Genomic DNA, 24,149 nt, shown 5'->3' on the forward strand with positions numbered 1-24,149 from the left:
CGACGTCGTGTTATTAGCAAAGGCAATCGTGTCGGTCGTCTGCTGCCATAGCCCATTAACGCCACATTTCACCGCACTGTCCTAAAGGATACGTTCGTCTATGTCTCACATTGATTTCTGCGGTTATTTCATACAGTGTTCCTTGTCTGCTAGCAATGACAGCTCTACTCAAACGCCGCTGCTATCGCTCTTAAGTGGCTGATCTGTCCGTCGTGAGAAGTAATTCCTGAAATTTGGTATTCTCGGCATACCTTTGGCACTGTGTATTTTGCTATACTGAGTGCTCTAACAATTTTCGAAATGGAATGTTTCGTTCCTCTAGCTCCAACTATCATTCACGTTCAAAGTCTGTCAATTTTTTGCTTTGTTGTAACTGTTGATGGAAACTGCTGCTCACAGTACGTATTCTTTCCTGAGGCATATTTTTGTATTATATTTCTCTATTTTTACCACAGCTCAGCTGTATCTGATGATGATCAAAGTGCTTGAAAAAATTAATTTTCGATCAAGATCTTTCAGATGTCACTGTGTGCCGATTCTGAATGGTCACCTGCCTCATGAGCGGAAGCATTGGTTTATCAAGTGAAGCAACCATTCCTGTTTTGGTGTAAATAGGAGCCTACACGTGGGTCGGTAATTACCTAGTCTGGGTGCTTCTATCCTCCGATCAATGTTGCTGGATGACACGCAGCGTTGCAAGGAGTCATTTATTCTTTCATAAGGATGGATACGAACAGCTTTATAATGGTAATTGCCATTCTTTACTGTAGAGTGCAGATATTAGAGCGGTGACGGGGCGCTCCTTGTTACCTGCAGCGCTTGGCATAATGCTGTGGTATGAGGTCGCGATCTGACTAAACAATAACCACTTCCGCCATGTTGAATGCGAAGTCAGATAGCATGAAAAGATCTAGATATTTTATCTTGCTGTGCGGCATCGTGTTTCTCATTCTATCCTCACTCTGTGAGTGGTTTATAAGATGCAGACAGTAAAACTGTTACCCAGGGTACTTCGAATACTACTTGTCTATAAGTTTCAAAGGAAGGAATTAGCCTTTCTTCCGATGACACCTATTTTTTTGCTTGAACTTTTGTGTTATAATTTCGTAGCGTCTATATTGGCCAATTACAATCCTGAGACAGCGGTTCTATTTTCCTCGTGGTCTTTAGTCAGACTTCAAGTGGTGACGATTCGAAGAAATACTGGAACAGTAAAGCAGTTAACACCACACGCTGTGCATTACTTTCTGCGACGATAACTCACCACAGTATTACTGGACGCTATATATGCTCCACATTTGCACGAGGTGTGTTCAAAAGAAAGGTATGAAACAGCACTATGGGAATAGGTGAACTTTTTATTCAAAAGTAATTACCAGAGGCCCGATAACAACTATCCCACTGTTTCACGAGCCGAAGGGTTCCTTATTCCCAGAATTCCTACGGCTGTGACAAAATCCAGTTCTCCACTGCGTTCTTCCATTCGTCGTCCGAGTTGAAGCGCTTCCCTCTGAGATGTTTTTGAGCCCACTAAACACATGGAAGCTGTAGGGTGACATGTCTGGGATGCAGGACGGACGCTCAAGCTCCTCCCACTTAAACATACATAAACCCAGATACGTTATCGTGGAGCACAATCACTCCCTCCGTGACCAGCCGAAGCCCTTTGCTCTTGGTGGACTTGGCTAGGCTATTGAGTGCTGCTGCATGACCGAGGAAGCGAGCACACAATGCGAGATGGGTGAGCACAGCCCAACTGGATAGGCTACCCGCATCAGTTCATGGGGCCGAACACACAAACCATGACCGAATCCTAGGTAATGTTTGACAAAAAAAGAAGGTTCTCGTTCGTTGTGGGTCTGTCTGTAATGATGCAGCGTGAAGAGGCCAGTGTAGTAAGACTGAAACCAATGCGTAGACGTTAAAGAAATGGGAGGGTCTAAAAAGCGAAGTGTGGAAGGAGTTTCTGTTGGTTGTAGACAAAAACAGGAAGTCCACTGGATGTAGTGTTGTACACTGAGACAGCTCCTTCAGGGATACCAGCAGTAATAAAAAATAGCATGACAGCAAAATCTGTTTCAATGCATGCAAAAGATAGAAGACTTTTTAACGCTGATTCACGTGAAGGTACCAAAAATATATCAAGGTACTATAGGTGCAGAGTATGGAGAATTCAGCGTTTCAGACGTTGTATTATGTCCCTCAACTGTAAGCATTATGTGACAACTGCCTGGCCGCAGTAGTAACATCGGTTCCTGTCAGATCACCGAAGTTAAGCGCCGTTGGGCTGGGCTAGCTAGCATTTGGATGGATGACCATCCTGTCTGCCGAGCACTGTTGGCAAGCGGGGTGCACTCAGCCCTTGAGAGGCAAACTGAGGAGCTACCTGATTGAGAGGTAGCGGCTCCCTTCTCGTTAACTGACATACGGCCGGGATAGCGGTGTGCTGACCACATGCCCCTCCATATCCGCATGCAGTGATGCCTGTAGGCTGAGAAGGACACTGCGGCCGGTCGGTACCATTGAGCCATCAGGACCTGTTCAGATGGGGTTTCGTTTATTAGCACTATGTAGTACTTCAGAACAGGTGGAGAGAGAGAAAGGAAAGGAAAAGAACTGATAATATAAGCTGCATCCATACTTAATGCAGAATGAGAGACAGGGAACAGAACGAGGGATCTTCAGGTTACTTGGCAGTTGCGTCAACCACTGCACCCTGCGGACACGGTGTTTATCTCCAGTGCTCAGACTAACTAACCATACTCCTTGGCTGACATTTCCAAAAGAACAGACATCACACATTCATATAATCATTCGTCTCAATGGGCAATGAAGAATCAACCTTCAGTGCGGATGCAGATTTCACTAGACCTCCAGCGGGAATCTAAAATTCGCGAGCACTGAGATCATAGACGGGGACTGCTGGTCGGTGGTGCAAGGTGTGAATATGAGTCGGCTGGGCAGCATGCCGAGGAAGTCCGTGCACTTGCTGTAGACACTGTTCCCGGGTGGCGTAGTGGTAAACGCAACTGCTCAGTAACCTGGAGATCCCAGGTTCGAGTCTTCACCCGGGTCACATTTTCTGTCATCGCCACTTTTTCCACAGAAAGTTCCGATGCAGCTGATACCATCAGTTCTTTCCCTTTCGTTCTCCCCCTTCCACCATCAGTTACATAATATGTATCACAGCTGCGGATTCCGCGTGATCTTTCGATTCTAGGTAACTTTACTCTAAGGGGACATCTCAAAGAACAGGTTGATGCCATTTGACATAGCAAATGCCTTCCGTCATTACTGCTATTATTGATACAACATGTGCTGCAATATCTCCTATGTCGGCTGATTTGCGTAACCGGATGCAATATTTGACACTTACAGCACATTACATAAACACAGATTGTTCTCTTGTGAATAATGTTTCGTTTACAACTAATTTCCTCGACATTAAAAAGATGAAAGCAAATATTAAGAATGAAGCAGGAGATGGTATGGTCGACTGGAACATTGCGTCGGAAGTGTTCCATAATTTTGTTTTTGTCTCCGACTGGGGTGACAATATAACAAAAGCAATGGAAAATAGCGAAAGGCTTCTTTGTACTGCTAGTTGTATAAACACAGCCCTTAGCCATTCTTTCCATGAAGACAGATTCTTATTAAATGATGCGCCGCACATCGTGACAACAATAAATCTACGACTGCATCTACGTGAATACTCTGCAATTCACAATTAAGTGCTTGGCAGAGGTTCATCGGACCACCTTCAAGCAAGTTCTCTTCCATTCTAGTGTCGAACAGTGCGCGGCAAAAACGAATACAAAAATCTTTCCGTGATAGCTTCATTCCTCTTATATTCCCTATGTAGGTGGGCGCCAGCAAAATAATTTCACACTCTGAGGAAAAATTGCTGACCAACATAACATGAGAAGATCCTGCCGCAGCGAAAAACCCCTGTGTTTCAATGATTGCCACCCCTCTTCGCGTATCATATCCGTAGCACTCTCCCCCTAATTTTGCGATAGTACAAAAGGAGCTGCCTTTCTCTGGGCAGTTTCTAGGTCTCCCGCCAGTCGTAAAATACGGGTCCCAAAGCGCACAGCAGAACTCCATAAGAGGACGGACTAGCGTAGTGTAAGCAATTTCTTTAGTAGACCTGTAACATTTTTTAAGTGTTCTGCCAATAAATCTCAGTCTTTAGTTTACTTTCTCCCAACAGTATCTATGGATCGTTCCCATTTAAGTTATTCGTGATTGTAATCGCTAAGTATTTAGTTGAATTTATGACCTATAGATTTGTGTGATTCATTATGTAACCGAAAAAATACTCAAAAAATCACTGAAGAAATACGATGTCTATTTAACTTTGAAACTATCTTTCACACAATAGATCAGTACCTGCTGTAACAGCTCTTACTCTGTGCTGTAGTCCTTACACACTAAGGATAACGAAGATGTTGCTTTAGTGACGGTAAATACACTCCTGGAAATTGAAATAAGAACACCGTGAATTCATTGTCCCAGGAAGGGGAAACTTTATTGACACATTCCTGGGGTCAGATACATCACATGATCACACTGACAGAACCACAGGCACATAGACACAGGCAACAGAGCATGCACAATGTCGGCACTAGTACAGTGTATATCCACCTTTCGCAGTAATGCAGGCTGCTATTCTCCCATGGAGACGATCGTAGAGATGCTGGATGTAGTCCTGTGGAACGGCTTGCCATGCCATTTCCACCTGGCGCCTCAGTTGGACCAGCGTTCGTGCTGGACGTGCAGACCGCGTGAGACGACGCTTCATCCAGTCCCAAACATGCTCAATGGGGGACAGATTCGGAGATCTTGCTGGCCAGGGTAGTTGACTTACACGTTCTAGAGCACGTTGGGTGGCACGGGATACATGCGGACGTGCATTGTCCTGTTGGAACAGCAAGTTCCCTTGCAGGTCAAGGAATGGTAGAACGATGGGTTCGATGACGGTTTGGATGTACCGTGCACTATTCAGTGTCCACTCGACGATCACCAGTGGTGTACGGCTAGTGTAGGAGATCGCTCCCCACACCATGATGCCGGGTGTTGGCCCTGTGTGCCTCGGTCGTATGCAGTCCTGATTGTGGCGCTCACCTGCACGGCGCCAAACACGCATACGACCATCATTGGCACCAAGGCAGAAGCGACTCTCATCGCTGAAGACGACACGTCTCCATTCGTCCCTCCATTCACGCCTGTCGCGACACCACTGGAGGCGGGCTGCACGATGTTGGGGCGTGAGCGGAAGACGGCCTAACGGTGTGCGGGACCGTAGCCCAGCTTCATGGAGACGGTTGCGAATGGTCCTCGCCGATACCCCAGGAGCAACAGTGTCCCTAATTTGCTGGGAAGTGGCACTGCGTAGGATCCTACGGTCTTGGCGTGCATCCGTGCGTCGCTGCGGTCCGGTCCCAGGTCGACGGGCACGTGCACCTTCCGCCGACCACTGGCGACAACATCGATGTACTGTGGAGACCTCACGCCCCACGTGTTGAGCAATTCGGCGGTACGTCCACCCGGCCTCCCGCATGCCCACTATACGCCCTCGCTCAAAGTCCGTCAACTGCACATACGGTTCACGTCCACGCTGTCGCGGCATGCTACCAGTGTTAAAGATTGCGATGGAGCTCCGTATGCGACGGCAAACTGGCTGACACTGACGGCGGCGGTGCACAAATGCTGCGCAGCTAGCGCCATTCGACGGCCAACACCGCGGTTCCTGGTGTGTCCGCTGTGCCGTGCGTGTGATCATTGCTTGTACAGCCCTCTCGCAGTGTCCGGAGCAAGTATGGTGGGTCTGACACACCGGTGTCAATGTGTTCTTTTTTCCATTTCCAGGAGTGTAATTCTATTTGCGCTTCACACACCTATGATAATGAACTTCAAGGAAGAATTATGGATTACCTGAATCCTTTTAAAGAGGCCAGAGCTGAATTACAAGGCGAAAAAGAACCAGCAATTGTTAACTTTTCCTTCTTTTGACAACAAATTTGCGGGGTCAATTAAAACGACTTTGAGGTACAAATAATTAAAGCCAGGCTGCGTCAGTGATCTACTACTCGTTAACAGTAAGCACAAATTTTCTTGAAGGTACAAGTGACAGAAGTTACCGCAGTGAATATACAGGGTGTATCAAAAAGAATCATCCAATTTAAAAAAAGTGTTATTTGGGATATGTCCGTGAACGACGTACTGGTGGAAAAAAAAACTATCGAGTTCTATATGGTACCCGTTAGGTTGCAGCTGTATGCGCCCACTTCAGTTCTAGTAAAAGTGGTGTCGGCACAACAGAAAGCGTTTTGTGTTCTACGTTTGGCGCAGTGCGTGTCAGTAATAACTGTTGAGCGTGACTTTCGTACTAGGTATGGTGTGGATCCTCCTACAGCACACAGCATTAGATTATGGCATGAACAATTGCGAGAAACATGTTGTTTGTGTAAAGTCAAATCGCCAGGCCGTTCCCGAATATCTGACACAGACGCCGAACGCATCCCCCACAGATTCACAAGCTGTCCGCAGAAATCCATTCGACGTGCAGTTCGACAGCTCAATATGCCCCCGAAGTCCGTGTGGAGCGTGTTGCGTCAAAGTTTACACATGAAACCATACAAAATTCAGCTTCTGCGAGCTCTTCGTGAAGGCGACAAACAGCGTGTGGAGTTCTGTAATTTCGTTCTTGGCAAGATGATGACAGTTTTCTTCCACGCTTAGTGTTTAGGCAACATTCCATTTAAATGGGAAGGTGAACCGTTATAATGAGCGAATATGGGGTACGGAACAACCACTGAAGTTGTACAACATGAGAGGGACTCCCCAGAATATAATGTGTTTTGTGCAGTTTCACGTTGCCGATAACATTTTTAAAGGAAGCACATATTTCGATATGCTTGAGAACTTTCTTTTCCCACAGTTGGAGATTGATTTGAACGACGTCATTTACCAACAGGATGGGTGACTGACATCTGGACCAAATGCTTCACCCTTACATTACTGGCTTCCAAAGTTACTGGACCTGACTGTGAGTGATTATTTCCTGTTGGGGGTTTATAAAAGACTCTGTTTATGTGCCTCCGTTACCAACAACAGTGGGTGAACTGAGACATTGCATAACAGCAGCTGTGGAAGCTGTAACTTAAGACATGCTCATTGTAGTGTGGGAACGGTTTGAATACCGCATTGACATATGCTGTGCATATTGAACACCTATGGAAAGGTCTGAAAAAAAATTTTGAGTTTCCCTTTCATCAAAAACCAAAATTCATTGCATATGTTCATTAGTTTCAGAAATATAGTCATGCCAAATAGGATGATTCTTTTTGATACACCCTGTATAATGTTCTTCTTAAGTTTTCTTTATACAAGTAGTCTTCTCCTAAATTTCAGGGACAGTATTTATTTAAAGTGTATGTAGTTTCCTATTACTGACAAGCAAAATAAATCTCCTGTTTGGAATGAGCCACTTTTCCTGTGCCTGTACTGAATGCCAAATTATTTTCCAAGTATTGTATGAAGTTAACAGCGTCACGTAAGCGTTCTTGGAAACATGACTTTTGTGTTAAAAAAGGCAGTGAGAGAACGAGTGAGAAGTAGGGAAGGTGGCAACTGGCTTGTGCAGTGCAGGGAGACAAGGCGACGTGTCAGCGAAGAGCGGTCATGCTCGATTATCCACGTAACCGGAGTCTGGACAACAGGCGTCGTCCGAGTACCTGACCGAGCCGAGCCCCGAGGGTTCGGACACGAGCGTCTCGATGTCCCGTTAGCAGTGGTGAGCCATAACCGGTCAGATATTGAGCGTTGCAACACTTTGGCGAGCTACGGAGTGCCTCACGGTATAAGTCAGTGTTAATGGTTTTTGTCCTCGCGGAATTCGCTGAGGGTCGGTCCTGGAACGTCGAAAAAGACGGGGAGCATCAAGCTTGCTGAGGACGCAGCTATGAATTTTTTAGGGGGAAACGCACAACCACGCCGGACTCTACATTGGCGTCCCTAGATGTCTGAGTACATTATCCCGGAGCGAAATTGGCATGTTTCAACCGTTTTGGTACTCGCGACGTTTCGTACTCTTTCATTTGAACACTCCTTATAGTCAGTTACAGATGTTGGTCCGTCCCACGATAGTTGATGGTGATTACGAGTTGACCCACGTCCGATGACGATTCCACAATACACCTGAATATGGTCTTTTAAAGAGAGCTGACCGTGTAATCAATTGATTAATGCAGCTCAGGTGGTTCAAATGGCTGTAAGCACCATGGGACTTAACATCTGACGTCATCAGTCCCCTATACCTAACTAACCTAAGGACATCACACACATCCATGCCCGAGGCACGATTCGCACCTGCGACCGTAGCAGCAGCGCGGTTCCAGAACCGCTCGGCCACAGCGGCCGGCTGATTAATGCAGCTGTGTGCAACTGTAATTCTACAACAGTTTTTGCAAGCTGTAAATCATCGCCTTCTCAAAATAATGGGAATGCAAGCACGACGTCGTGGTTACAGGAAACTTATTTGCTCTCTGAAACCTTTTCTCCCATTCCTTTTAAGAGTTCTGGGCACAGTCAGAATTGTCAATTAAGCTAATCATTTGTAACAAGCGTACAACAGGGCGAGAAGGCGGAAACATGGATAGCGTGGATGACGACGGATGGCCTTCGGTTTTAAAGAAAAGAGGCTTGTACGTTACTAACGACTTCACGTCAGCGTTGTAATGGACTGTTCGCTTTGGTAATTTGGCTCGTCGGACATGTTTCACATTCGGTTTATCTTCACTCTATGTGACGCACAGTTGTACAACATATAGGAAGGTCCGGAATTCCCCGTTCCAAGTACACTCGTTTCTATTAATTACAGAAAAAGCACTAAAATAACGATAAGTCAAAGACTGTGTGTTGAAAGCGATTAAACGTAGTAGTACAGAACTTCTGATAAGGTTCATTTCGAAACTAATGTTTACAATTTCATTTATTTACGACGAACACGCCAACGAGAACTGGTCTCCACTGTACTTAGATACAAATTTTCACTGGTGATAAGATTGTTATTTTCATCAAAACAGTCCGCATCTCGTGGTCGTGCGGTAGCGTTCTCGCTTTCCACGCCCGGGTTCCCGGGTTCGATTCCCGGCGGGGTCAGGGATTTTCTCTGCCTCGTGATGACTGGGTGTTGTGTGCTGTCCTTAGGTTAGTTAGGTTTAAGTAGTTCTAAGTTCTAGGGGACTGTTGACCTCAGATGTTAAGTCCCATAGTGCTCAGAGCCATTTGAACCATTTTTGTATCAAAACATTTTTGACTATTTGATTTTCACTGTATGCTTTTTTCAGCTTTGCATCTTCACGAAATTCACTGATTAAACCATTTTCAAATAGATAGAACTGCCTATCAACCAGAACACTCTACACGAGATACAGGCTGCCATGCATAAACTCTGTTCTCACCCTACCCATAGGTACACAGTGAAGTAGCAGTCACATGTGATTTCAGTATACCTTCCGCCTTTAATATAAGTTCGTTTCAATTTTGTAAGAGGTTACAGTTGTCAATGTGATTTCGGTCAGAGAGTAAGGCATTCACAGCAGTTGGCAGTGTTGTATCGAGAGCATAGTGCATAAAGGAAAACACGATGTTTTTTGATCGATACTTCAGTTTGGTTTTGGTATCCAGCGAAGGAATGCGCACAAGAGGCCGCCATTTTTATAGAGGTTTTATTGTTGCTGGACATGACGTGTTTTCCGCAGCCTTTGTAAATACTTCGTGTTTTACACATTGAATATATAATATATTAAATCTACTTGGAATGTTTTGTAAATTATTCGGATATAGAATTCTCTGGCGAGCAGTTTGCTATAAGTTTTTAGAACAGTTTGTATAACATACGGAGAGCAGAGCCATATTTCTTCGGTCATGCTCTGTCTTGTGCGTTGGAACAGATGAAGGTCTTACCGTGGAACACGTGATACAAATGAAATGAAATTCCTTAATGTCTCAAAAATTTAATGTGTTTTTAAAATGCAAATTTGTGTTGCTTTCCAGTTTCTTCAGATTCCGAATGTGTTTAAGTTCTAACTGCCTTTTGATAATACTTCCGCTTAATTTGATTACGCTTCCGCTTTATTGATTGAGACGTGGAATTCCGGACCCGCCTACATGTTGTACAACTGTGCGTCACATAGCGTAAAGATACTCATTGGTCTGTAATAGTGTAACAATGTAACAGATAGATTACGAAATACAATACTAGAAGCAGCGCGGGATTAGCCGAGCGGTCTGTGGCGCTGCAGTCATGGACTGTGCGGCTGGTCTCGGCGGAGGTTCGAGTCCTCCCTCGGGCATGGGTGTGTGTGTTTGTCCTTAGGATAATTTAGGTTAAGTAGTCTGTAAGCTTAGGGACTGATGACCCTAGCAGTTAAGTGCCGTAAGATTTTACACATATTTGAACATTTTTACAATACTAGTAAGATTTTCTAAACTGCAATTTCAGCTGAATATGGAAAACACAGGAAACAACACACTATTTAAAACTTGTACAGAAACCAGACTGCAGGAAACCAGACGGCTATTATAAGAGTCGAGGGGCATTAAAGAGAAGCATTGGTTGAGAAGGGAGTGAGACAGGGTTGTAACCTATCGCTGATGTTATTCAACGTGTACTTTGAGCAAACAGTAACGGAAAGCATAGAAATATATGGAGTAGGGATTAAAGCTCAGCGAGGGAAAGAATGCTGTTTGCCGATGACGTAATTCAGTCAGAGTCGTCAGAGGATTTGGGGGAAGAGTTGAAAGAATGGACAGCGTCATGATAGGAGGATATAAGGTGAACGTCAACGACGACAAAACAAGAGTAATGTTATGTAGTCTAATTAAATCAGGTGATGCTGAGGAAATTAGATTAGGAAACGGGACTTTGAAAGCAGTAGATGAGCTTTGCAATTTGAGCAGCAAAATAACTGATGATGGCTAAAGAACAGAGGATATTAAATGTAGATTGACGATGGAAAAAACTCGTTTCTGAGGAAAATTAAAATGGTACAAATAGCTCTGAGCACTATGGGACTTTACTGCTGAGGTCATCAGTCCTCTAGAACTTAGAACTACTTAAATCTAACTAGCCTACGGACATCACTCACACACATGCCCGAGGTAGGATTCGAAACTGTAACCGTAGCAGTCGCGTGGTTCCCGTCTGTAGCGCCTGGAACCGCTCGGCCACTCCGGCCGGCTTCTGAGAAAGAGAAATTTATTGCCATCGAATATAGATTCAAAAGAAAGTTGACATCGAATATGGATTTAAAAGAAATTTATTGACATCGAATATAGATTTAAGTGTTAAATTGTTAGGAAGTGTTTTCTGAACGTTTTTGTATGCAGTGAAACATGGACGATAAACAGTTTATACAAGAAAAAGTTGGAGGCTTTTGAAATGTGATGCTACTGAAGAATGGAGAAAATTAGATGGGTAGATCACGGAACTATTGAAGACGCAATGACTGGAATTGGTGAGAAACGAAATTTGTGGCACAGGCTGAGTAGAAGAAAGGACCGATTGATAGGACATATTTTGACATACCAGTTTAGTATTAGAGGGAATCGTGGGGGGTAAATATTGTAGAGGGAGACGAGGAGATAAATAGAGAAAGTAGATTCAGAAGGATGTAGCTTGCAGTAGTTATTCGAAGACGAAGGGGCCTGCACAGGATAGAGTAGTATGGAGAACTGCATCAAATCAATCCTCGGACTGAAGACAACAACAACAACAACAACAACATTTGTTCGTAGGTACACGACCATGTTGTACATCAGAACATGTTTTCACGTTTTCGAGAGTAATTTTTGTATTTTCGGAAAGAAACTGCAGTATACAAAAATTTAATGCCGTCGTATACAAATGGACTAAGAAAATACACTGAACTTCTATTAAGGGCCTAGCAAGAGACAACAGTCTACGAAGTTTACCACGGTACAACACACTCTGTTCCCTACTAACATAATCGATTAATCGGGATTCTTGTAACTGTTCTCAGGAATTAGAAATAACACTTGCAATGCCATTGTCGTCGAAGACAGCTGCAGGTCAATCACTAAGCCGAAAGAGGTGACGCCGTGGTTCAATTCTTCCTTTAAATATTTCCTTGAATTATAATCTTAGAGTATACGCATACATGTAGCTCCTGGAATTTCTCTGGGATCCACCTACATTCCTTTACGTCATCGTCACGTTCTCTTTTTGTCTATTACGATCCAGTGAAGACATTCCTTCTCCCATCTACCACCGATTCTCTTACGAACATGTCTCAGCCACCGCCAATTCACTTTGATTAAAAAAAAATGGCTCTGAGCACTATGGGACTTAACGTCTGAGGTCATCAGTCCCCTATAACTTAGAACTACTTAAACCTAACTAACCTACGGACATCACACACATCCATGCCCGAGGCAGGATTCGAACCTGCGACCGCAGCGGTCGCACGGTTCCAGACTTTAGCGCCTAAACCCGCTCGGCCACAACGGCCGGCCCACTTTGATTACATTCATACGTCTGATGCCCCCTTCTGCCTCTTGCTCAGTTATTTTGTTTGCTTTCTTACCTCTCCGAGCAACTGCCAACTTGAACGCCTTAATTGCGCATTCTAGAACCCTCAGGATTTCAAATGTTTTCACATTTTAAGTACTCGTCTCCGTAGCAAAAGTCTAAACTGGTAATGCACACTGAGTGTAAAAAAAAAATTAAGACTCACTGGAAGCATAATCTCAAAAAACCCGTATTTAGATGACAAAAAGTATTCCAAACCATGTTTGCAATCCAGTTTATTTTTCTTGTTGTGCGCCTGGTCGTTCCCCACATATTGCCTAAGTACAAAAAGTCATCAACTGATTCTGTATATTGATGGTTGGATGGTTTCTTTTACGTCGTTTTAATTGTATGTCGTTATAGTTTTGTTATAATGGTTTTTCAGGTTTGCTTTCAAACTTTCTCTGTTAAATTCTGGCATTCATTGTTTGTTCTTATCTGCTCTAAATTAAGGTTATAACGTCAGATGCAAAATGAAGATGGTTCTGATAACTTACTTTAATATATAGCCATTCTTCGTTTTCTCAACTTAAGAATCTGCGATCTTCGTGCACAGCTGCTGAGAACAGGTTTGGTGCTACGGAATCTTCTCACCTCACATCTCATTCAGCTTTGAATGTCCGTCTATCCTGATGAAGTGTTATGAAAGGTGTAGCATTGAGTTACATACTCTGCAGTACACTAATATGTAACTAATCAGTGATTTGTTTATGAATGTCGTTGGCGATGTTTAGTTGGAAAAGCTCTGAAACATTTTTCAATATCTTGGAATCCGGGGCAAAGCAGGAGGCGTTTTATTATACCATCCTATAATGTACATATGAATTACAAATATACCATTGCGTTACATTCACCACTAAAGGCATCAGAAATGCCGGAGAACGAACAGGAAGATTCCAGTCCTATGCAGAACACAGGTACAAGGAAAAGAAAAGTGTTGAGGCGTGTTTCTGATTCTTCAGAAATATGTCACGTAACAGGAGAAGATTGTAATGTTTCCAGAATGTCCCATTTACAGAACGGAATAAACTAATGACGGAATTTCTTCAAATGGCTTCCAACGATACACAAAACTCACTTGACCAGAATTAACAGTGTAAATCCTGTGATACAAAAAAGACCTAAGAAAAGTTCAGATGGAACTCATGTCATGACTTTTCCTATGGCTATAAGATGCATATTAGTAGACAGACAAATACAGGATGTTCAGGTACACCAACCCGAATCACTGGTATTCAATGGTACTCCCAACATATGTGTTATTACTCTCAAAAAGGCACTGTCTGCTACGGGGAAAGCATATGTGGACACCAGAGGAAAATATAACACTACGCTAAACAAACTTAGCCGAGTGCATCAACATATACGATCTCTGGGAGGCCGAAAATCACATTATTGCATTCATGATAGCAAACGGCTATTTTTACCAGAATAAACTTAATATTCGAAAGTAAAGGCAGCAGAGGGTCAAGTAGGTAAAAAGACGAGGGCTAGCAGAAATCCTAGGGTAACAGAAGAAATATTGAATTTAATTGATGAAAGGAGAAAATATAAAAATGCAGTAAATGTCTCAAAAATGACATAGACAGGAAGTGCAAAATGGCTTAGCAGAGATGGCTAGGGGACAAATGTAAGGATGTAGAGGCCTATCTCACTAGGGGTAAGATAGATACTGTCTACAGGAAAATTAAAGAGACCTTTGGAGAAAAGAGAACCACTTGTATGAATATCAAGAGCTCAGACGGAAACCCAGTTCTAAGCAAAGAAGGGAAAGAAGAAAGGTGGAAAGAGTATTTAGAGGGTCTATACAAGGGCGATGTACTTGAGGACAATATAATGGAAATGGAAGGGGATGTAGATGAAGATGAAATGGGAGATACGATACTGCGTTAAGAGTTTGACAGATCACTGAAATACCTGAGTCGAAACAAGGCCCCGGGAGTAGACAACATTCCATTAGAACTACTGACGGCCTTGAGAGAGCCAGTCCTGACAAAACTCTACCATCTGGTGAGCAAGATGTACGAGACAGGTGGAATTCCCTCAGACTTCTAGAAGAATATAATAATTTCAATCCCAAAGAAAGCAGGTGTTGAGAGATGTGAAAATTACCGAACTATCAGTTTAATAAGTCACACCTGCAAAATACTAACGCGAATTCTTTACAGACCAATGGAAAAACCTCGGGGAAGATCAGTTTGTTTTCAATAGAAATGTCGGAACATGTGAGACAATGCTGACCTTACGACTTATTTTAGAAGAAAGATTAAGGAAAGGCAAACCTACGTTTCTAGCATTTGTAGACTAAGAGAATGCTTTGGCAAAGTTGACTAGAATACTCTCTTTCAAATTCTAAAGGTGGCAGGGGTGAAATACAGGGAGCTAAAGGCTATTTACAATTTGTACAGAATCCAGATGGCAGTTATAAGAGTCGAGGGGCATGAAAGGGAAGCAGTAGTTGGGAAGGGAGTGATACGGGGTTGTAGCCTCTCCCCGATGTTATTCAATCTGTATATTGAGCATGGAGAAGAAATAAAAACTTTCAGGTTCGCCGACGACATTGTAATTCTGTCAGAGACAGCAAAGGACCAGGAAGAGCAGCTGAACGGAATGGATAGTGTCTTAAAAGGAGGATATAAAGATGAACATCAACAAAAGCAAAACGAGGAAAATGGAATGTAGTCGAATTAAATCGGGTGATGCCGCTGAAATTAGATTAGGAAATGAGACGCTCAAAGTAGTAAATGAGTTTTGCTATTTGGGCAGCAAAATAACTCACGACGGTCGAAGTAGAGAGGATATGTAGACTGGCAATTGCAAGAAAAGCGTTTCAGAAGAAGAGAAATTTGTTAACATCGAGTATAGATTTAAGTATCAGGAAGTCGTTTCTGAAAGTATTTGTTTGGAGTGTAACCATGTATGGAAGTGAAACGTGGACGATAAAAAGTTTGGACAAGAAGAGAATAGAAGCTTTTGAAATGTGATGCTACAGAATTATGCTGAAGATTGGATTGGTAGATCACATAACTAATGGGGAGGTATTGAATAGAATTGGAGAGAAGAGAAGTTTGTGGCACAACGTGACAAGAAGGAGGGACCGATTTGTAGGATTGTTCTGAGGCATTAAGGGATCACAAATTTAGCATTGGGGGGCAGCGTGGAGGGTAAAACTTTAGAGGGAGACCAAGAGATGAATAAACTAAGCAGATTCAGAAGGAAGGTTGTAGTAAGTACTGGGAGGTGAAGAAGCTTGTACAGGATAGAGTAGCATGGAGAGCTGCATCAAACCCCTCTCAGTACTGAAGACTACAACAACAACAACCTATTATATTCAGAGAGAACTCCTCTAAACTCTGTGTTATGCGGACAGTTCCGACTTATTTTTGTGTGTAACTACGACGTAAGTTTTGTGTAACTCGGAACCGACCCATTTTGCGTGTTTAACAAATTTAGAGCCGATTGTTCCAAACTTGATTTACAGATAAATAACGGGAAAGATGCATCTCCGAATAAGCAGAAACAACATTTAACGATTTAAAATGAACCTCATAAGAGGAAACCAGAAAAGCTGTACAAGAGTAAACGTTCCGAAAAATTTGAAATCCAGAAAACCTATGATTAATGTTTCAACGAATGAAGCATATTACAGCAAGCAGCTATATTTTATTCCTTCAGTATTCATTTATTTTCTTCTAGGATATCTGTATGCATATGGAGAAACACTTTCGAACAGAGAATCTTGTTAGTGCGTTCAAAGCTGTCCTACTTCTGTTCGGAAATTTTACTTGACTCTATGCGTAAAGTGAATGTATTCTGTGATTCCTGTTCTGGACTGAATAAAACCACCTGAAAGTAATGCTGTGGGGCAGCTAAGATGCTGGACATCGACTTCAACTTTCTGTCGTCATGACAGTTCCATGGAGGTCAAAAAACAAGGGAGATGGGAATATAGACTTACGCTGTACATTGCTTTCAAGCCAGATTACGCTGGGCCTGTCAACATCTTCAATAGCCCAAAACATTAGCATCCTACTGTTTATAATTTCTTCTTGTTAATTATTTCTGTCTTGCGTAAGCAACAATTGTTTTAAATACTAAAAATTATAGTGCTTACGTGAATAGTATAGCGTCAGGAATGCAATTTCGTACATTTATCTGTTCTTGAATGCGCATTTGTTCAAGTAATTCGACATATTTGGCCTCGAAAATGTGTTTTGGTTTTTACTGATATATTTAGAATAACCAAGAAGAGAAGGAAGTGATGTGAAAAGCATGCTTTCGTATTCCGTTTAAATCCATTGTCACTAAATTTGTACCGACAGCATATGAAACTCCGAAAGCAATGCTTCTTTGCTTATTGGTATTACTTGTTGTTCGTTACATTTTCAGTTTTCATCTCGTATGCACAACATTTCTAATGTTCACGTTTGCAAAAAAAAAAAAAAAAAAAAAAAAAAAAAAAAAAAAAAAAAAAAAAAAAAAACTTAGCTACGTGTTGTTTGCTTCATCGTAAACATGTGCAATAAGAAAACAAGGCATGATATAGTATCTTTTGCATGTCAGCAAAATGAACATGTATTGAAATACCAAATAAGCAGAACTACATAGAGATATACCTCCATGGAGAATAGGTTGTCAGAGCATTAGTTTCGCTGTAGTTTACACATCTTATCACTTTGAAATCTTACTTATCATGTATTAGTAATAACAGCAGTTTACAGGGCAAAAAAAAAAAGATATAATTTCTAAACATGTTTCAGCTCTGTGCAACAGTACTAACGTGATAATGGAATGGTTTCAAACACTTACACCCCGTAAAATGGATATTATGCTTTCATGTGTATGTAACTCATTTTTTTTTAATAACGATGGCCTAACCTGAGTAACATACGAGTATGGCCTGCCTAACAGTAGCCTATTTACTTCTTTTCCGGAATATTTCTCGCTAGTAACTCTTGTCAGTTTTTGAGGAATAGCCAAACATAGGACAATTGGAATGTACGTCTACTTTGATCATTCTACTTTTGAATTTCATTTTCAGGCTTTTAAAGTATCTGTCTATATCATACTTTCTGATAATCAACAGTCAGTTTCATGTTCCATGTATCATAAGTTTTCTAACTACAGACAGATGTTAGTAATTCCTACCCATCACTATTTACACGTTACAACAACAGGTAGTCTTCTACGGAATAAGAGGAGTTGTCCAAGGGAATCGTTTTGAATTTAGTTTAAAATTTTACTTTGCTGTCTTTCTGGCATTTCATATCACTGAATTAGTCATCAAAACTTTTGGTTGCAGCGTTGTGAACACCTGTTTGTGCTACAGACAACCTTAATTTGGCATAATGAATGTCGTTTCTTTCTCCTGGTATTGTGATAGTGTACATCATCGTTCCTGTCGAAGTGCAGTGGGTTAACTGAAGCACACTTCATGAGAGAAAAAAAGTACTGTGAAGCGGATTGATTGCTACTCACAAGCCGAGCAGCATGCAGGCATCACGAAAAGAATGTCCTCTTAAGTTTTCAGCCAAAGCCCACTTCAGAAAGGAAGTATAGTGCACCATAAATTCATAGAATCATACACACAAAACTCACACACACACGTAACTGCTGTCTCCATCTGTTCTAGCCAGAATCCTTAGAGGGAACGACTGCGAACAATGAATAATTAACGGCAGGAAGAGTTTAGGGCATGCGATGCTGGATCAACAATGAGCATGGCCACGTAGCCATGTGTTGTGAGACGAGATCGTTGATTCATAATGGGTCGGATGTTGGAGCGTTTGCGGTTTGTAAGGCAATGAAAACCACAGGAAAGAATAGTAGTAAACAGTCGAATCATACTTCATGTATAAAAAAGAAAACGTTTTTTGAACAGCTCCACTTACGAATGAAATGTGATTCCTTTAAACTTTAGATTATGATCGAGTTGATTAGTACACACGCAAATGACGTAAGCTGGCATTTTTAGTGAAACAACTGCGTCTCCACACAATCAAACCACAAGGTGCTACTTGGGACACGACCAAAAAGTTGATACAGATACTCAACGGCCGAAAATGAGCATGTGGGAGTGACATCAAGGGGAACCAGCACTGCGGTGAACCATGGAGGTATGAATGCTGTGAACCTAATGTTTTCGGCTGGCGGACGTCGGCTTCAAATTTGTGACGTAACTACAACTACCTTCTTTTTCTACCTTCATGGACAACTCCCACTATTTTTCTTCCATGGCAATTACAAACATGTTCATTGCCGAGTATCATCGCTCTCTCAGCATCACAAACATTCTCCCCTTGATTTAGCTCACGGCTGACAGATGGCGTTGGTGCTGCGTCTCACATAGCACAAAGTACGAAACATATTATTATTCAAATTTGCAACAAATATAAAAAATATATTTTTATAGGATGTTATTATCCTTCTAGTCTGGTGAAAACAAGCATAAATGATTTAAAGCATGCAAAAATGAAAGAATAAATTATTGGAAGTCTCGGGGGCAGCTCGCCCTATGCGAAAAGAAAGAAAGGAAAATAAGTCGTAACTCATAGGTATATAGGTTTATTGAATGAGATTTATGATGCAATCAACAACTACATTAAGGTTATTGAAGGAATTACCGCAATTATTTTCTCTTTATGGGTAGATTTGCAATAGAATTTTGAAAAAAAAAAGAAAGGTAACTGAAAATAACAGAAATATAATAATAGTATGACAGTAAGTGTCGTTCGCTAAGGCCTTTTTATTGGTGAGTATCAGAGACGATTGTCCCAAAGGCACTGGACGTCCAGCAATGGGTTGTCAATGTCGATGTAATCAGCCTACTCATTTTAGCATCGTCTGAATAAATAATTTCCAGGAAAACCCGGATGCACTCAGCAGGGCACCGATGGGCTCTTTCCCTCCACCCACACCTCCCAAAATGAACCCAATTATTATTTTTTTATTTTGTAATATTAATGTTTCTTTAATACATTACCCTTACGACATCCTAATTACTACTAGTAAAAGGATAAATACAAAGTTACCTAATTACTACTAGTAAAAGGATAAACACAAAGTTACTCTGATTTAATTAAGGCTATTTAATATACATAACAAAAAGAAAGTAATATGTTCGATTCCATGGGAATGATTGTGCCCCACGACAATGACGTAACTATGTACAATTGTGACATGGCGTTTGATCAGTGCTGCTTCAATGTCTGATTCTTGTATGATTTCTATTTATAGCACTGATGATAAGTACTCTGTCACTTGAAATCTAGCTCTACGATGTAATAAGAAAGAGATGACATTACGGCCAGTGCTGTAAAAAGACGAATTTATTTTTATTTTAGAAAATATTATAGCTATGGAATTTTTAATAAAAGAAAATTGACAAAACCTTAACTATTACTGAGCTCTTCTGGCTGGGTTTCATTTTCCTTGGAGAAAATAGTATTTTTGAGTACTTCCATCCTTCACGATCATGTCTCTGTTCTTTGAGACGGTATGGTAAAATTCTACACGGTCGATTTGCATAGAAAGGTCCACTCCATTCTCTTCGTTTTATCTGTCCATTATATTCATGAACGTAAATATACCTTCTACATTGGCTTTATGGGCTGGCATTGCAGTTACTACCATCTCAGAGTACTGCTGAATTTGGTCACGGCTTTTATAAAAAAATTACCCACTTCTCATCACACTACAATACTGCTTTGATTTTATCATTCCACTTGTGAAGATTTTCTTCAGTCAAATTTATCAATATCCAGAACTGATCAAACGGAATGGAGTCATCGAATCCATGTTTCTCCACTCCAAAAACGAAACTGTCGGTTCTATAATTTCCCATTCTGGCACTCTCTTGAATAGCATACATTCTAACACCTACAATAATGATTAATATGAGGTATCCTTTTCCTCAGATATTCTATGTAAGTGTCATAAGCTGTGTAAACTTTTTCTTTTAAAGTGCTTTTCTACTGATTTTGTTACCTCCGCTCTTTTAAGAACAGAGTAAACAGTAAAGTAAACTGTTCCTCTTTTCTCTTAGTAACAGTTTCAAGAGTATTTTTCAGGACACCCGTTACCTTTATTACACTTTTAGTAGTCCCACAATTTTTTTTATACTGCAGAGTGCCAATCTGGCTGTGAATGAACCATAAGTAGGCTTCACGTAATGGATTGCTGAAAAACTGAGCCATTAGTGAGCCGTTACTTCATTTAGAAAAAAAACTGTTCAAATAGTCTCATGACTTAATGATACCATCAATTACTATTATTTACTGATCTTTTTACAAGATAATGATTTTTACATGTTGCGTTTCGTGGGGAGCGCAAATTTTTCTTAAATTATGCCCAATTTTGAGCTTGATGTCCTCCAATATATGTCAATGACAAAACTCAATCACTTGAAAATGGCATAAAATGCCTTAACCTGGGATGTAATTAAATAAACAACAATACAGTCAAATGGAGGTGTGTTCATTATGAAAAGTATGATGACTATTTGAACTGTTGGAAATAATGATAACTAGCGGGTTTTCTAGTGACACATGACTTTCATATATCCATCGTTGGACTCCTTCAGCCTCTGTGTTCTAATTGTGTGTAGGGAAAAGTACGAGAATACCTTCGCAATGATAGGTTCAACATCACAGTTCAATCAGCAGATGACTACATGCAGTTGGGTAAAACAAGTGTAGAGGACCCCTCCGCTTCAACGTTTTCATGAGATTTTGTCTTTCATTTGGTCAATACGTTACATCTGCCTTGTCTTCTTGAACCACGAAAGCTGTTCGTATTGTCGCCACAAAATACCAGAATTATATTTTTCCTGGATCAAACATTCCAGTAGTACTCGTATAACATTTTAAAATTTCGTCAGATGTTTTATTTGGTAGGGTCGTAGGGAACTCGCCTTCAAAAGATTGGACTGAATTCCTTCATTAACATCGAAAAACTGAACAAAAATCGGGTATATTGTAGCAGGTTTATTATTGCTGGCATCAGTGGATATCCCGCGGAAAGAAGACTTTTTGATGTTCTCAAGGTTTTCCTTTAAACTCTGGGAAGCAATAACTCATTTAACTAAGGCTGATAATTTAGTTCTTGACGAACTTAGCTTTTATGCTGTGGAAGAATCATCAAAGACAACAATGTTAAGCTTATTACTACGGTTACTAAATCTACAGGGGGCAGTGTTTAACCGTGTGGTAGGGCAGTGCAAGTTCGGATATTTGTATCCTCACTTGACTGAGATCATAGAAAATAATTTTGTGTTCTTTTACTACAGCTCGGTGCACATCTATTACTCTTGGTTCTTTGACTTGTGATCTTCTATGTCAGAACCCCCACAATGCCTGACACTAATAAAACTGTTACTCTGTTTAAAAATCAAATCGACCTTCCTGGATAAAACCCCACTACTTAGAATGAATTTACATGTTCTGGCATTGCGGTTTGCAACTCAATGACGACAATACGTCTGATACGAGAGGCCAGCTTGTCCGATATAACATCAACAACTACACTAATGCGATAACAGTGGTAATTGGTGCGACAATCGGACAGTGCTCAAAACGGGAATTGTTATAATAACACAAGTACTCTTAAGTCACAGTATCCCTCAAATAAATTATTGTTGTAGCGTATTATTGATACGCATGTTAGAGAAACAAGCTAAAATATATTAATTTATCGTGTCGTACTCCGTATACTCGAGCGAAATCTCTAAAAATTTATAGAATTTAATTAAATATATTTGAAAACTGAGTTTCGGAATTTTGAGCGTCCCGAAATAATATTCGGGGCACCGTATGTTATGATGAAAAATAGCCACAGTCCCAGTTTTCCGGGTAGTTTGGTTACCCGATTGTAGCATCACATGAGCCAATATATTCTTTGTCATGCGAGACTTCAGTTCACAGATACGCAGTCACGCGAAACAGAAATGATAGCGCCAACGACCTGAACGAGGAAATAGGATAAGGGCTCTTCTGACGCAGACGTGGGAGGCCAGGCACACCTACTACACCGATTTTAGCACTTAGTAACGTGACAACACACACTGGTGTAGATGTAGTAACAGAACGTTAACCGTAATTGCTCCTTACTGCAGGTACACACTCACAGCGAGCGGAGGTTAATGCCTTACTGTTCCCATACTTCTGTCATTTTAAATTCCTGTTTTTTTTTCGCAATGTGGTAGTAAATATATGAATAAAACAAAATAATGTATTTTACCATTTCCTGTTATATGATCCTTCAAAAAGTGTGCCGGCTACGTTCTATCAAAGAAGAACCTCATTTTTTTTTCAAAGCTAACAGAATACATGATCATGTTCATAACATCTACTCATTACAAGTATGAAATATTATATCTGTCTTATGACCTCATCCACCGCGCTGACTTGCAAGGAACTCTGTACATGAAATTCGCTGTGCGTGCCCCACTTTCATTTCGCCAACAACAGGTCGATTTTCTTCCTTTGTTTTGCAGATGGTTTATTGGCGTACGTCAATGATTTAAGATAACCCCAAAGAGAAAAGGGGTTAATCACTTGACTTTGATGGGCATTATTGAGATGGCGAGATGAGATGATCTGAAACAGCTAATGGCGCAGCCCAGTTGTTTCGCTGAGGTGCGACAGGTGACGCCCTGCTGCTGAAAATAAAGGAAGTTAAAAGAGACAGACAGAGAGAGAGAGAGAGAGAGAGAGAGAGAGAGAGAGAGTTGTATGGAGAGGACGTATATACTTGCGTATGATAAACCCTTCCCTCGACAAATTATCTCGTTCGTACCTCCTCTGTGTTACCACAGATGACAGAAACTGACCTCATTTGTATTAAGATTGCAGTACACGCAAGGTGACTTTTTGTATCCACCACCCTGATTGGAATGCATAAGTTCTAATTAGTGTTCACCAACCTGCAGTCTTCTATTGTTATCCCCTGTGCAGAAAACAGCATGTAGATTGTGAATCCATTATCTTGATTCTGTAATACAATTTTAGCGAGGAACAAATATTTTAGAAATAATTAAATTTCCAATTATTTTATTTATACTAGATCCTACTCGCTTTTTCTTATTAACAGAATAAGAGAAACTGCGCAATTACACTCGATTTTAGAGTCACAAATAATTTCCATTCTCGTACAAAATAATGATCTGCGTATTTTCGTAATTACTGTCACACTGCTCTCAACTACATAGACAAATAGTCACAAATTGCTAATATAGTCTTAACTTGATGCCGACCGCGGTAGGCAACAAGTCTCTCTTACAACACTGCCGAAACAGCTCTGATCTTACTGCCGAACCACTTCGCCATCCAAGTTAGGCGAGATCCGATCATCGAAGTGCTTCGTCTGCATTTTCGTTTCGCAGTTGTTTGTTATTCTGCTGGTTGTTAATGCTCGTGAAGTTATGGAATGATAGCACGCTATTAAAAGATGCTTCAATCCGAAATGCAAGTAAATACGCAGTTTAGTCTGTCTAATATTAATAACAGAAGATTATCATTTTGTTGCGCAACTTCCGAACGCAGCAGCCAGTCGG

Source organism: Schistocerca cancellata, chromosome 3 (genome assembly GCF_023864275.1).
Source record: "Schistocerca cancellata isolate TAMUIC-IGC-003103 chromosome 3, iqSchCanc2.1, whole genome shotgun sequence".
Classification (NCBI taxonomy): domain Eukaryota; kingdom Metazoa; phylum Arthropoda; class Insecta; order Orthoptera; family Acrididae; genus Schistocerca; species Schistocerca cancellata.